The sequence below is a fragment of the Xiphophorus maculatus genome, chromosome 14 (genome assembly GCF_002775205.1).
Source record: "Xiphophorus maculatus strain JP 163 A chromosome 14, X_maculatus-5.0-male, whole genome shotgun sequence".
NCBI lineage: Eukaryota > Metazoa > Chordata > Actinopteri > Cyprinodontiformes > Poeciliidae > Xiphophorus > Xiphophorus maculatus.
In genome coordinates this window covers 19740422-19754134 of record NC_036456.1, presented here as the reverse complement: position 1 = coordinate 19754134, position 13713 = coordinate 19740422, and the positions used below count along the sequence as shown (strand labels likewise).

Sequence of the window (13713 nt, the reverse complement as noted above, 5' to 3'; positions counted from 1 at the left end):
AGGTATTCCAGCTTCCTCCCAAAGTCCAAAAACAGGACAGTTAGGTTAAGTAGTTACTCTACACCTGTCCAGGGTGTTTCCCCACCCCTGCTCACCCATTGAACCCTGAACATAGGCACCTCCACCCTCCATGACCCTCCATGGATAAGCCGGTACAGATAATGGATGGATCTACTGAACAGTTAGATGTTTTCTTCTGAAAAACAAAGCAACTAAATCTCTACTTCTGCCACAGAAATACAGAAAATGAATTATTTTAGTCATAATGTTGAAATCTGACTGTTTGAGGTAAACATTATGCTCATTTTCTTTTATTTATTTATTTTATTCTTTATTTTTAATTAATTGTTATTAATATTTATGATTATAATTTTATTATGTTCTGTTAAGTACTTTATTACTATTTATTGTTTTCTTTTTGTATCTCTTTTTTTAATTATTTGATTGTTTTCAAGTACAGATCTTCTTAATAGAATAGCTTGGCTGGTTAATTAGTCAGGCTGTCTGCTAAAGTAGCAAAACTGCAGCCATGCAAGCTGCTTGTAGCTTCTTAGCAATAGTAGTTTTGAACCTTAAGAAATTTTAATAAGACTAAGATAAGGTGTTTGTGTAGTTTCCACGCAACGACTGTTTGGGATTATCAAATATTTTCAAACAACCAAATATTTTTGTCTTCAAAACAAAGGAAAAAAAGTAGTAGCCTTTTTTCAGCCAGTTGACCGGCAGTGCAAAGCGACAGGTTGGAGTAGCGCTGCATTCAGTGTTCCCACTCAGTCTGGAAAAATATGGCATTTGATTTAAGTGTTTTTCCAGGTCTGGGTAAGTATGGAAAAAGAAAATAAAGTTTGAAATAAAATGTTTTTATTTCAGGACAATTTGAACCCACCCATCCGCCCATTCCTCCATCCATCACTACATCTGTCTACTAATCAAGTCATCATCTATCCATCCATCCGCATGACTACACATCCACACATCCATCTGTTTACCCGTTTTTCCATCCATCCATCTTTCCTGTCCTCCCTTCCTTCCTCTTCTTCATAGTTTGTAGTTTTCTTTAGGTTCCAAACCCAAAAGCCTCAGCAATGTGAAACGATCCCAAAAATACATTCAGAAGAAAAGGCTACGAAGGACAGAGAACTCTGGAAGCTTGAATCTAAAAACAGGGGCATGAACCCTGCAGCTTTTTCTGTCAGGGTGTCTGCAGGTTTCAGTCGGACCTTTTCAAGACCACCGTGACTGAAATAAAAGAGAACAATTACTATGTTAACCAGACGATTTGTGTTACCATATTAATAACTTAAGCAAGATAACATATCTTTGTCAGGTGTTTTCATTTAAATGCCTTCCTGCAGTGTAAAAGCAGCCTCAAAGTGGTAACTAAAAGGTCTTTAAGTGCCTCTTTTAAAGCAAAAAAAGTAGATAGAGTAGAAAAAAATTTATTTTTTTGGTTTTAGCAGGTATGTTTTTACTTTAATTGCCTAAAAAATATAAGATGCAGTAAAGCTGAATATCCCCGGACAAACTCCTTCCAAATTGGGGTGTTTGCAGCCCTGCGTCCGGAGGGTTAATAGTTTTGTCTCAGTATAATAACGCCCACATTCCTGAGCCAGATTGACACGCCGCCAAATAAAAAGAAGGCAAATAGCTCCCTTCTGAAAACCAAAGCCACGAAATAATTTGAAAATGTTGATGAAAGAAGCAAAGAATGAACAAACATCCAGAATTCAGATGAAACTAAATGCAATTTAAGAGCTATTATGGAAAACATGGGCCTAGTTAAAGCCTTTTTGTGGTCCTTGCATCCAGAGAATATCCAACACTTTCTTTCCCATATAATTAAAATGACTTTAGGACCCAGGAAGTTTTGCAGTTTTGAATCCTTAGTTTACTTCTGTAGCCCTAACTGACTGATATGGAAGCCCGTGATTCATGTTTGTTACTTTGAAGGGGAAGGCAGAAGATTGATACGATGTGATTGGCAGTCGGCCGCTCCTCAGGCTCGCAGGAGACGCAGTAGGAGGGAGTGGGCAGACAGCGGGGGTGGGTTTGGATAGGTGGACAGTGGGTGGATGATTCTAATAGAACAGGATGGACGGAAGGAGAATAACGGCTGAGAATTAAAATGTCATCGAGCACAGAGGGAAAGATCAGCCGCACGCAAGCAAAGACATTGAGATCATTACCCCAGCTGTGTGTGGGGCAGGGGATCATGTGAGCATGTAGAAGGGGCCGCATGTAGGGCCCGCCACCCACGGTTCGAGGGAACTACGTCTCCATCAGAGGAAAGGAAAAAAAATACAGCGCCTTGCGTGATTTTTTATTCTTTTATTTTTCCTCTGAATCGTTGCGTGTCCATCTCCTGGGTCAGCATGTGACACATCATGTGAGTTTAGCCTGTGACTCCAACATTGGCCCTGTCAGGTCCCGTCGCCTCCGGCGCTCCGTTCATGTGCAGGAGGTTGAGAGACGCAGCTTTAAAACCGAAGGACTGAACTGGAAATGATGAGCTACATTAAATCACGTCCATCAAATTGATGTTGCTCTACTGAATCCATCAGGACAAGAAAATACATTTTAACTTCTATTGTTTTGTGTTTTTACTTTTCCGGTCAGTATGTTGTGTTTAATTTTAGCGACTTATTCAGCCTTAACATGTCTTTGTCCACGCTGTACATATCACAAAAATGATTTGAAAGTGTCTAATCCTTATAGTTACATTTAGTACATACCAAAATCAACTGAAATTTCTTGAAAGAAGTTCAAGAACGTCTTAATCGACGCTCCAGCTGGTAGTTTTAGTTTACAAAGGGTTTGTTTGACAGAACTTATTGGATTTAAAAATACTCTGGAACAATGGAGAAGGTCCAAGAAACTCATTAAAGATTAGGAAGATTATAAACTATGGGAAACTGCTGGACCACCAGTAAAACCAACACTATGTCAACAATTATTTTAAAAAATGAGACCCATGCTCCAAATGGACATCTTCAAGTTCCACATGGATACATTCCTCTGGAGAAAAAGCTTTAAATATTTGGATGACATAAAGGGTGTTTTCTCTCGCTTAATAGTCTGGTAGATTCTCTTCGATTGGAGATCAAAATTGCAACATTTGTTACATTTTCAGCTGGTGCGGATCACTTTCACCATTTCTCCTGCTAGCGCTAGCCTTGCACATCTGTTTAGGTTGTATTTACCCAGAATGCCTTGCACTATAGTTCTCTTCCTGCTTTTGGAGCGGTCTCCGGTCCGCTTGCATCCACTTTTGCATTCAAACCGCACAAGAGTTCACTTAAACCAAACCAAGACTTAGGTGAGGTTTACACTCGGATCAGAGCTGGTCTGTTTTGGTTCAAATCAAAATTTGTTTCCACATTCACATCTCACATCTGAACTTTCTAGACAAATGAACTTAGTTTGATTAAAGTGGACTAGACAAGGCTGGTGTGAATGTACCCAAAGTTTCAAACCTAAGAAATTCTGAAACAAATGTTTGGACACGGAGGTGGCAGCATCATGATGTTGGACTGTATTTTCTTTAAGAAGAAAAGATATTTCCCAAAGTGCTCCCCACTCCATTTTTGTTTTACAGATTATATAGTTGGAAATATACATTTTTTTGTTTTGCTAAAAATTTTAAAAGAAAAGAAAAGAAAGAAAGAGGAATACTGTGTTAATAAGTCAGGTTTTCTAACTATCATCCCAGCCTCAGTGGGCCGACATAAGGCATCCATTTTCTTTCTAATATGTTCTTCCTAAATCTCAGAGCTTAGTTTTATTTAAAGTTTTTGCTTACAAGCAGGTCTGTGCCACTAAACAACCACGGTAAGCAGGAGTAGTCAAATATCCAGCCCAAGTTGTGCCAGAAGATTCTGGGTGGCTTCAAAATATTTGTGTTCAAGGGGCTTTTTACTAATTTAACCAGTCAAGTCATTTTGATCCTGTACATATTTGAAAAAATAAAAAAGAGTAAACTCAGACTTCTAAAAGTTTTATGGTCAATATCTTAATACTCTGGAAAGAGTGCAGCTCAAATAAACCTTTAAAAGCTACAAATTAAACTGGCTTTGATGTTCATGATGAGTTTATATAAACTCCTGACCCAGAAATGTATTTTCTTAAACTCCACCAAAATATCTCTGGGTGCTATATCAGGCTCCTTGGCTGTTACTGAGCAAATATTTCTGCGGTTCAAGTTTTTTTTATCTGCACAAATCTCTTAGGTCATGCACATAATAAACTTATTCTGCTCTCAGACCTCTCACATACCGTTACCTCACCGTGCAACAGAGGCGCCAATCACTCAGACGTCTTTGTTTTAGGAACGTACTTGTTTGTAGCTGGTCCGATCTGTGGACCAAAACCACCACAACACAGCCAGACAGGGAGCCTTTGTCTGCAACAATAGAACAGGAACGCTTGCCCCGTTCGCAGCAAAAAAGAACCAAAAAAAAAACCAACAACTTAAAAACGTCATGCTATATTGGAAGTAATGGTGTGTTTGGTGTATAATTGAAGGTGGAATGCAAATAAAAAACAACAACAATATACTGGGCTTGTGAGTCTGTGTGTTGGTTTATAAGGGGAAGCTAAAATAATGCCTGTTCTGTTTCAGCACACAACTTAATGTCTCTTGCCACCGTGGCGAGGTAATGGCTTGCGATAGCTTCGTTAGTGCGTCATAGCCAGGTTATAAAAGTGTCATAGGAGATTTATGAAGACGTTTTTAGTTACAGGAAATTTCTACGGCAAGATTCGTGCTCTTTTTTTTTTTCTTTTTTTTTTTTTTAAATAGAGTAAGAAGGGGACACAGTGAGAAGCAGAGAGCAAGATTGTATCCTTAAGCGTCGCCTCAGGGGAGAGGAGATCAGGTTTTTTATGCTCTTCATCATCTAGCCTTTAACGGGAAGGATTCAGCAAAGCCCACCTTCGAGAACCTTCTGCAGACACACACACACACCCACAAAAAAAAAACAAAAAAAAAAACGTCCCCACCAATTTTCCAGCCCACCCACATGGCGAGGCTTAATGTTGTTGTTGTTTAGGAAAAATCGTCACAAAAGCTAAACAGCTGGAACCCAAGAAAGATCAGGATTTTAAAGACAAAGCTACACATTTGGTTTTATGTTGATTTGCACAAACACGCGCCAGCCTAATTAACCTCAGGATGCAGTTATGTGGCCCCCCAGCTCATAAAAAAGAAGCTGCCTTTACATTTGATCTCTTCCTTTTAGTTCCTCTGCTAACCTGACAAATACATGACGCAGATTTCTTCCAATCACTCGTCCTCGTCAGAGACGCACAGCGCTCGCTCTTCCTGGCAGAGCAGCAACACGAGTGTCCTGGCTCCAGCTTGGCTATTCTGTTTGTTGTGTAATCTGCCTATTTGATGCGGGTCAATTTTGCTCGCTTTAATCTTACTCCCATTAGAATAAAAAAAAAACACCCTGAAACCTTTAAACTCAAAGCATGTGTGGAAAGTGAAAGGGAGGAACGGCAGTCTGTTTGGGAACACATTTGGCAATTAAACTCTATCATATAAAGCTCCTCCTTTGTGCCTCCAATTAGGAAAAATAAAAATATAAAAAGCGATGCTGATGACATTAATTTAGCAGGGACACATTTCTAGTGTAGTAAGTAGGTCTAAAACCAGAGCTGACACTGTAAAGGCACATTACCTTCATTTAAAGCCTCATGTTTCACTTTGCCAGGAAGGTTTGTACTACAAAGCAACAATCATTCAGATAAAACAGTCATTACTTTATTGCAGCATTCAGCAATCCGATATTCCTTTATTCCTTCTTTTTTTTCTCCCCGGGTTCTTAATAAGAGAATTAAAATAAAGATGCTGTTCCAGAGACTTAGAGATGCACCTGTCAGGCATTTTTTTCTGGGTGAGACTGATGTTTTGATTTTCTTTGACGTTGCAGTTTTTCCCCTGAAGACAAAGTGAGAGATTATCCGAGTTAATTTTGCTTTTAGATACTTTTTTTTTTTTTTTTTTTAGAATTATCAATCACAGTAAGGGTTACAAAGTGAGAGAATATCCCAAAGCTGAATCCTGTTTCTACAAGAAACATGCTAGACCAACATATTTGGGTCCCTTGATAGAGTTTGATGTTATGAATCCAACAGTAAAATGTAGGGAGCAAAATATTATCCCCATGTACCCATGTATGAGTTTTCAGTTTCAAAAAAATGGGATTTAGCTAGGCGAGGATAAAATAATTTATTCAGGAAATATTCACAGGGAGGACTGAATATTTAAGAATTTTATCAATCTATAACATATGAGTTGTAGATTACTTACTCAGTCAAACATTCAGTAGAAGGCAACTGGATGTTTTCTCTTGTTCCATGAAGATGTTTTTCATCCTAAAGGTTTCTGAACATGATTACAACTAACAGGCTTAAAAGTTCTTGTCGGAGCAAATAAATCCTTATTTTAACAATATTAAACACTCAACATTGCAAGGCATTACTTCACTTACCATTATAGGGGCATGTTACACTAATCAGACACTGCAGTGTGCGTCAAAGATCTGTATTCTGGAATGCTCAGGCTGTGGAATGGTGATCAGATTATGAATGCTACTTTATCAGTATCTTTATGCATCATTGAAACACAATGTTGCAGCACAACGGCGTGGCCAGTGTATAACATCAAAGGTTCTTTGAAATTTATGTTTAAATCCGAGTTAATTTTGCTTTTAAATAATTTTTTTTAGAATGTCAATCACAGTACAGATTACAAAGTGAGAGAATATCCCAAAGCTGAATCCTGTTTCTACAAGAAATACGCTAGACCAAGCAATAAAAAGAGCACTTCAAGTAACTTCAGAGCAAAGTCAAAATGCCCCAAACTTCTCAGGAGTACATGACAGAAATAAGATCAGCAAATCTATAAATCATATGGAAAGAAATGTTGTTTTGTCTGACTGTAACTTACCATCTGTACAACTCAGAATATACAACGCAGACAGAGAGGAGGTCAGCTGAACAGCCAGAGTTGCCAAACATTCGGTTCAGAAGCACGTCTTAAATCCATCCATCCATTTTCTAACACCCTTGTCCCTAGTGGGGTCAGGAGGGGTGCTGGTTTCTATCTCCAGCTAACGTTCTGGGTGAGAGGTGGAGTCACCCTGGACAGGTCGCCAGTCTGTCACAGGGCAACCTAGAAACAGACAGGACAAACACGGAGTACCCAGAAAGAACCCACGCATGCACAGGGAGAACATGCAAACTCCGTGCAGAAAGACCCCAGGCTGGGAATCGAACCCAGAACCTTCTTGCTGCAGGGCAACAGTGCTACCAACTGTGCAGCCCCCACGTCTTAAATCAAATGACATAAAATGTCAACTGTCTCAGCAGCAAGTGCCGATCATTAAAAGACTGAGCACAAGTCAGATTTGGGATTTACGTCCCTGCATGAGTGAAACATGTACATCAAATGTCCGTTTTTTTTTTTTCTTTCTTCCTTATAAGAATTGGCAAGCTAGTGCTGTGACAGTGGAGGTGGGGAGGAAGCTTGGCCCACACTGACCTTGGTAATAACAACAGAGTATGAGAGAGATTCCCCTCCGCTGTGGATGAAGTGTATACGTACACAGCCGCGCCTCTGCCTGCCTGGCTGCTGATTCCTCGTGTGCTTGCGTCTGATTGGGGTTGACTGCAGTATTATTTCATTAATTAAGTTTTTCCACTTTCCCTGGCTCTCCCGCCTGTCTTCTTGTCGGGCGAGGGCGGCGGAGCGACGCCCTTCCTCTCCCCCGTCCTCCGGTGCTTCTCATCTCCCCCATCACTGCTGATCATTGTCTCAATTACTCATCCCTGCTCTCCCTTCCTGCCTCTCTCCCTCGCTTTTTGTCTTCCTCCTCCTTATCTAATCCCAGATTGCTGTATTCACTCCTTCCCCACTCCATTTTTTTATCCCGTCCTCCCAGAATAAGGTGGGAAAGATTGGAAGCAATCCCTCCACCTCCCTCCCATCCCTGCCTCTCATCAGGATTTCACAGATGTGCGGTGATTATTTCTGCCTTGATTCGGCGATATCTTCACCCCCTCGAGTGGGAGAAAATTTGAAACATTTGTGCTCATCAGCTCAGATTTTTGGGAGGAGCGCTCTCTTGATCCAAGGGCAAAGCAGCTGGGATCTTTGTGTTCGCTTTGTTCCCGTGAAACTGAGATTCGCGGAAATGGTGACACCACTAATGGCTCTGAGAGGATGTGTCACCCTTTTAATAAAAAAAAATGACCTCTGTGATATTTTCAACCTGATTAGGATGTTTGAAAGACAAAAAATAGCTTACATTTGCAAAATCTGTGGAGGCTCTTTTGGTCCAATCTCCCTCTCTGGTCTCCGTCCCGCTCCTTTGTATCCATTACCGCCGCACTTTTCCATAATGGACACATTAAAGTATTTTACCTCCCTACTTTCTATCATGTCATTTAAACTCTTTCCTTCCTTTCTTTTTTTAACTTTCCAACTTTTTCTCTGTCCTCCTCCTCCTCCCCCGGCTCTCCGTCCCTCCCGTGGTCCCACATCGTCTCCTGTGTCCATCATATCACCAACAGCTTGTCGCAGGCAATCAGTCTCTGTGCCTCACTTCGCTGCACGACCTCCTCCACCTCCTCCTTTCTTCTCCCCTGTCTCCCACACCTCCCTCGTCTCCCGTCACCTTGTTGTCCTCCTTCATGTGTCAGTGGTTATTACTCTCAGAAATCTTCAGCGCTCTTATTCCTCTGTTTTTTTGTTTTGGTCCTGTTATTTCTCCCAGTGGCACCTCTGTGCTTGGGTTAAACCGGAGGGTGAGATCCTGTAATCACTCTCGCGACGGCTCCTTATTGAACGTTTCCAGATTCGGTCTGTTTTCCAAAGACGAAGCTGAGCTCGGTGTTTTGAAAATGAAAAGAAGGGAAAACACGAGGAGTGCTAAAAACGTACTTTGTTTCCAAAAATGACATTTTATGCTGACGACGTTCAATTATGTGCATAAGCAGTATTTTTCCAAATTCTCTTTATGTTCTATCCATATCTATTTTCAAATTAAAGGATATGATTAGCAGTCGTTAATTTTTTTAATTGATAAATGTGTTGATTGATTTTTAAAATCTCCTTTACCTCATCATTTGAACATATGTAAATCTAAATACTGTTGACATGATTATTGATACTGAGAATCTGATGGTTTGAAATACATTCTCACTGACTGTACATTAAATATTTGGAAAAGTATTTTTCTCTTTTTAAATCATATTTTTTTGTTGTGTTAGGGAAATAAAGTCATATAAATCTAAAATTTTGAAGTAATTAAGTATCATAAAGTTTTTGGTATCCATTACAATGTAATTTATTTTAGTATATACTATTTTTAATTAGTTATTTCAGTTACAATTCTCAATTGTGGAGTTTTAGTTTCTGCTCTCTTTTTATGCATTCAGATGTTTCAAAAGGCATCAATAATGTATTTGTCTGTAATTATTTACACAAAAATTAACATTTAAACCCAAAAATTATCAAATCCCTGGCAGATTTAGATTTAATGTTATTTCCAAGTTTATTTCTGATAGTGTATGAGACAAGCGTCTCTTAAAACAATGGAAAATAAGGATCAATTATGGAGAGCAAAAACCAGTTTTAGATCATATTTCATATGAAACAAATTTCATGTCAAAAAACGTCTCAAATACTTTTTTCAAGAAGAAATCTGAATCCTAAATTTCACTTGCTGTTTTCTTTGAAAAATAAATATTTCATTTTGAGTAAAAATTTTCATGAATAGAATATAAAGAAAATGAACTGCTTTACATTTTTACCTTGCATGACTGAAAAACCTTCTTCTGTATTTTAAACCACCTGCTGTTTGTCTGAGCTTCATGGAGGTTTTGCTGGTTGATTGTGTGACTTTCGAGATCATTTTCATCCATATTAGCCTCCATTTTACTGTTTCTGGTTTTAGTTTTACAGCATTTTTCTTTACTGTTTTAAATTTCTATATTTGTATTTTATTCTTAGTGTTAATAGTTTTGTTTTAGTTTCCTTACTTTGAAATTTTATCCTTATTTTTTATCTTTTTTCTAGATACCTCATAGATCAGTTTACCTGAAAAAGTAAATAAGATCAAAACAACCACAGTTTTTTTTCTTCACAAAATCTGGTTCCTCAAATTTAACTTTCTTACACTGAGACAGTGTATAGTCTAAGTAAAACATCCATTTCATAACTCATTATGTAAACATTAGAATATTACAAAGAAATAAAACATGTTTGTTTTACAGTGAGCTCTTACTTTGTTAATCCCATTTTTAAAAAATCTGTCATTCATCTTTTTTTTGTCTGTGCTGCGATGTGGATCCGTTGGTCTGTACCTTCCTCCCACAGTAAAAAGAAAAAAGAAAAAAAATGTGTACTTTATCTTGCTTAGTGACCCAGAATGACTTTATTTTTTCTGCATTGGTGGCTTTTGAAGAACAAAGTTTCCTACAACTATTGCATGTGAGCATCTATTGTAGTTTTATGTGTTTGGCAATTTAAGTATTTGTGGTTACAGTAAAATTGCTTAAGTTAATTTCTATGTTTGATATTTGTTCTTAATGCCAGGACTCATCTATCTCCGGTGATGAACACAGTTCTGTCCTTTTGTCTTTTTTTTTTTTTTTTAAGGTTGAGGGGGTGAGAACAGTTTCAAACATGTCTTCAGTTTTTAAAAAATACTTCTTAATAAACTGAATGTTCTCCTGGTTGCAGAGTTTAACATTTTGCCCTGCAGACATCCAGACAATAGCTCATAACTGGGCTGGGGCTTTTTTTTTTTCACAAAATAAAATAATGAAAAATCAAAACAAAACAATTAGCTTCTTAAATTTCTTTCTTCACTTCATTTCTCACAACTAAATACCCTTTTTTTATTTATGTATTTTTTTTTACGATTTCCCACTGCTGAGTTTATTATCAAGTCTGCACAGTTGGACCTGGTTGGGTTGCCTGAGCCATCATGCTCACCTTGAGGTTGATTTTTCTCTTTCTCGTTTTGTTTTGTGGAAAACAAATGAAATCAAACGGATAGTTTCTAAAATTTCTTAACCCCACAAATTGATTTTCTAAACTGTCCCCTAATAAACTGAATGTTTAGTTTGGCAGCTTATTGTCGGTTCAAGGTGGATCTGATTAGAAGCACAGTTTGGGTCAACCATTCAAACTTCATTCTTCAGATTTATTTCTTCTGATGTGCTTCATTTCTGAATGTGCCGAATGGGTTTCCTCTTGCTCGAAAACACATAAACATTGGATGTCAGGCCAATTAGAAACATGAAATTGCCTTTAGTCGTGAGTGTGCAGAATTGTTTGTTGGCGCTGTGATGGACTGCTGGCTGTACCTTGGCTATTAAATGCTGGGATGGATAAATTATATTTTATTGGAGCACAAACAAGTTGGTTAGCTTGAAAATAAACATCCCAACAGAAATCGGTGTGTGAAAGCAGGGGGCCTCTCTTCTCGCGTCTCTGTGCACAAAACAAATAATTTAAAAAAGAGGTACTAAAAAATAACGAGTGATCCTTTTGGTAAGTAACTTGGGAATGAACTAGACAGTGTAAAGGTTCAGAGTAGCAGAAAACTCGATAGTAAAACGTCCACAGAATGAGTCTGCATCTTTTTTCTCAATGAAGTCTTTCAGTATTTTTTTTTTATATCATCTTTAGATTTTACTGCTGCTACGGAAACCTGACGTCTGAGCCAAGGTACATGGAAAACTGTCTAATTCTCAGCAGCAGTCCTGATTAACAACCTTCATTCTCTACTTCTTTTTATTCAGTTGAACTTCATTTGCATTAATAATGCAAATGCAAAAATATCTGCAGTAAAGGCAGATATTTCTCAGGTCCATGACAGATTTTGTGCTTCAACAAACAGTGTTAAGAGTTGGAGAATGTGCAAACTTTTTAAGACAAATTATTGTATATATTTTCTCTGTTTCTTTTTTTATTTTGGCTTTTCCACCAGACTGATGTTTGCTTTGACCTCCACCCGCTTCTCTCCTTCGCTCGTTTTCACACGTTGCATCCTGTAAGGATTGAGAAGAAAGGTGTCAGAAGTAAAGCTGCCTCTTTTTCACACCTTCGTTTCTCTCACTCCCGAATGCCATCTTCCATTTGCCATTTCTCTCCTTCTCCTCGGCTTCAGAGAGGCTAATTTATATTGAAGAGAGAAAACAAGGATATAAGGGTGGCGTGTGCACCCACGCTGGAGGGAGAAAGGGTGTGATTACCGTACGGTTTATGAGCCGCTGCAGCTTCGCATTAGAGTGTCTGTCAGCACAGACCTTAAAGACAATTACAGAAGTTTCTGCCCGGAATTTGGACTGGTGATTGAAACCAAAACCGGGCACAGCAAGAAGATGCTTCTCAAGTATTGAAACCAGCTGCACAAGCAAGCAGAGCTGCGTCAGCTGAAAGAGGTGTGATTATCGGGATAAGTGCCTCTCGTCTCCTTACTTCTCACTCTCCTCTCTTTTTGCATTCTCTCACTTTCTCTGCCTCATCGAACACTTGTCCTTCAGAATAGCATTTCTTCCTTTCCTCCCATCCTGAGTCTCCTCTTTTCCCCTCCGGAAGGTCGCTGAGCTTTTATGGACCCGCTGACATGCCGTATGTAACACTAAATCAGGGGTCTTCAGCTGCAGGCCTCGCGGGCCGGTGTCCTGCAAGTTTTACATGTGCTCCTTATATGTGTTATGTCTGTTTAATATGTGTTCTAACACACCTGAAGCAAATGGCTGAACTACTCCCTCAGTATGCAGTTAATTTCTCCAGAATCCTGTTAATTGTTATTTGACTCGGGTGTGTTGAAACAGAGACTTGTCTAAAAGTTACAGCACACCAGACCCCAGCATTAAATATTAAAATCCATCCATGCAACCACTGATTTGAACTAAGGGAGGATGTATTTGTCATATTGTTGATCATAAAAAAAATTGTTGTCACAATAGGAATTTTGATTTATCGTTGTCTCAATAAATTCCAGTTAACGATGTTCAAAAAATGCCAAAACTGACTGCACTATCGGACAATGTTATTTTTACTATTCCACTGTTCATTCCATGAGGGCAACAATTAATACGAGTGAATTAGAAAATATGATTAAATGCGGTTAAATGTGTGCAGTTTAGTGATTTAAATCACACTACTTTGGTTAAGTGGTGTCCTGTTTTTTATATGAATGTTTTTCAAGAGCTGTGTTTGTGTTTTTGGGGCTATAATTACCGTCATGCAGTTACAGTTGAACTGCTACTTAAAAAAGAAGAAACAAAGAGTTTTTTTAATTGTCATCTTTATCGTTATCACCACAAAATGTTGTGATTAAGATTCTAAGCCCAATAATAATATATATTCCATTTTCTAACCAAACTTTAACTATGCTACAAACTTAATGGAAAAGGAACAAAAATCCCCAAAAGAAAACAAGGTTTTCCAACATGGTCGCCGGGTAGATTATCTTTGTTTAACTAATTTGATTCCAACTACGCCTCCTTATCTATGTTGTCTTTTCAATATAAATTGAAAAGTGGTGGAGTAATTTTAGTGTTATTTTTCTGAGTATAAAAAGTTGTATATAACTACAGAAACCATAAAAGGATGTCATGATTTTTTTGAGGCGTGAGGCCCAAAGGTGTCGTCCAGGGATCAGTTCTCGGACTGCTCTTCATGGAGTA

General features: G+C 38.5%; 1 protein-coding gene across 1 annotated transcript in view; it reads left to right on the top strand.

Annotated features, from left to right (window-relative positions):
• The window catches only part of LOC102221882 (ephrin-B2-like), a 113027-nt gene that overhangs the window by 83801 nt on the left and 15513 nt on the right, over positions 1-13713 (top strand). The gene's annotated exons all lie outside the window — the stretch shown is intronic.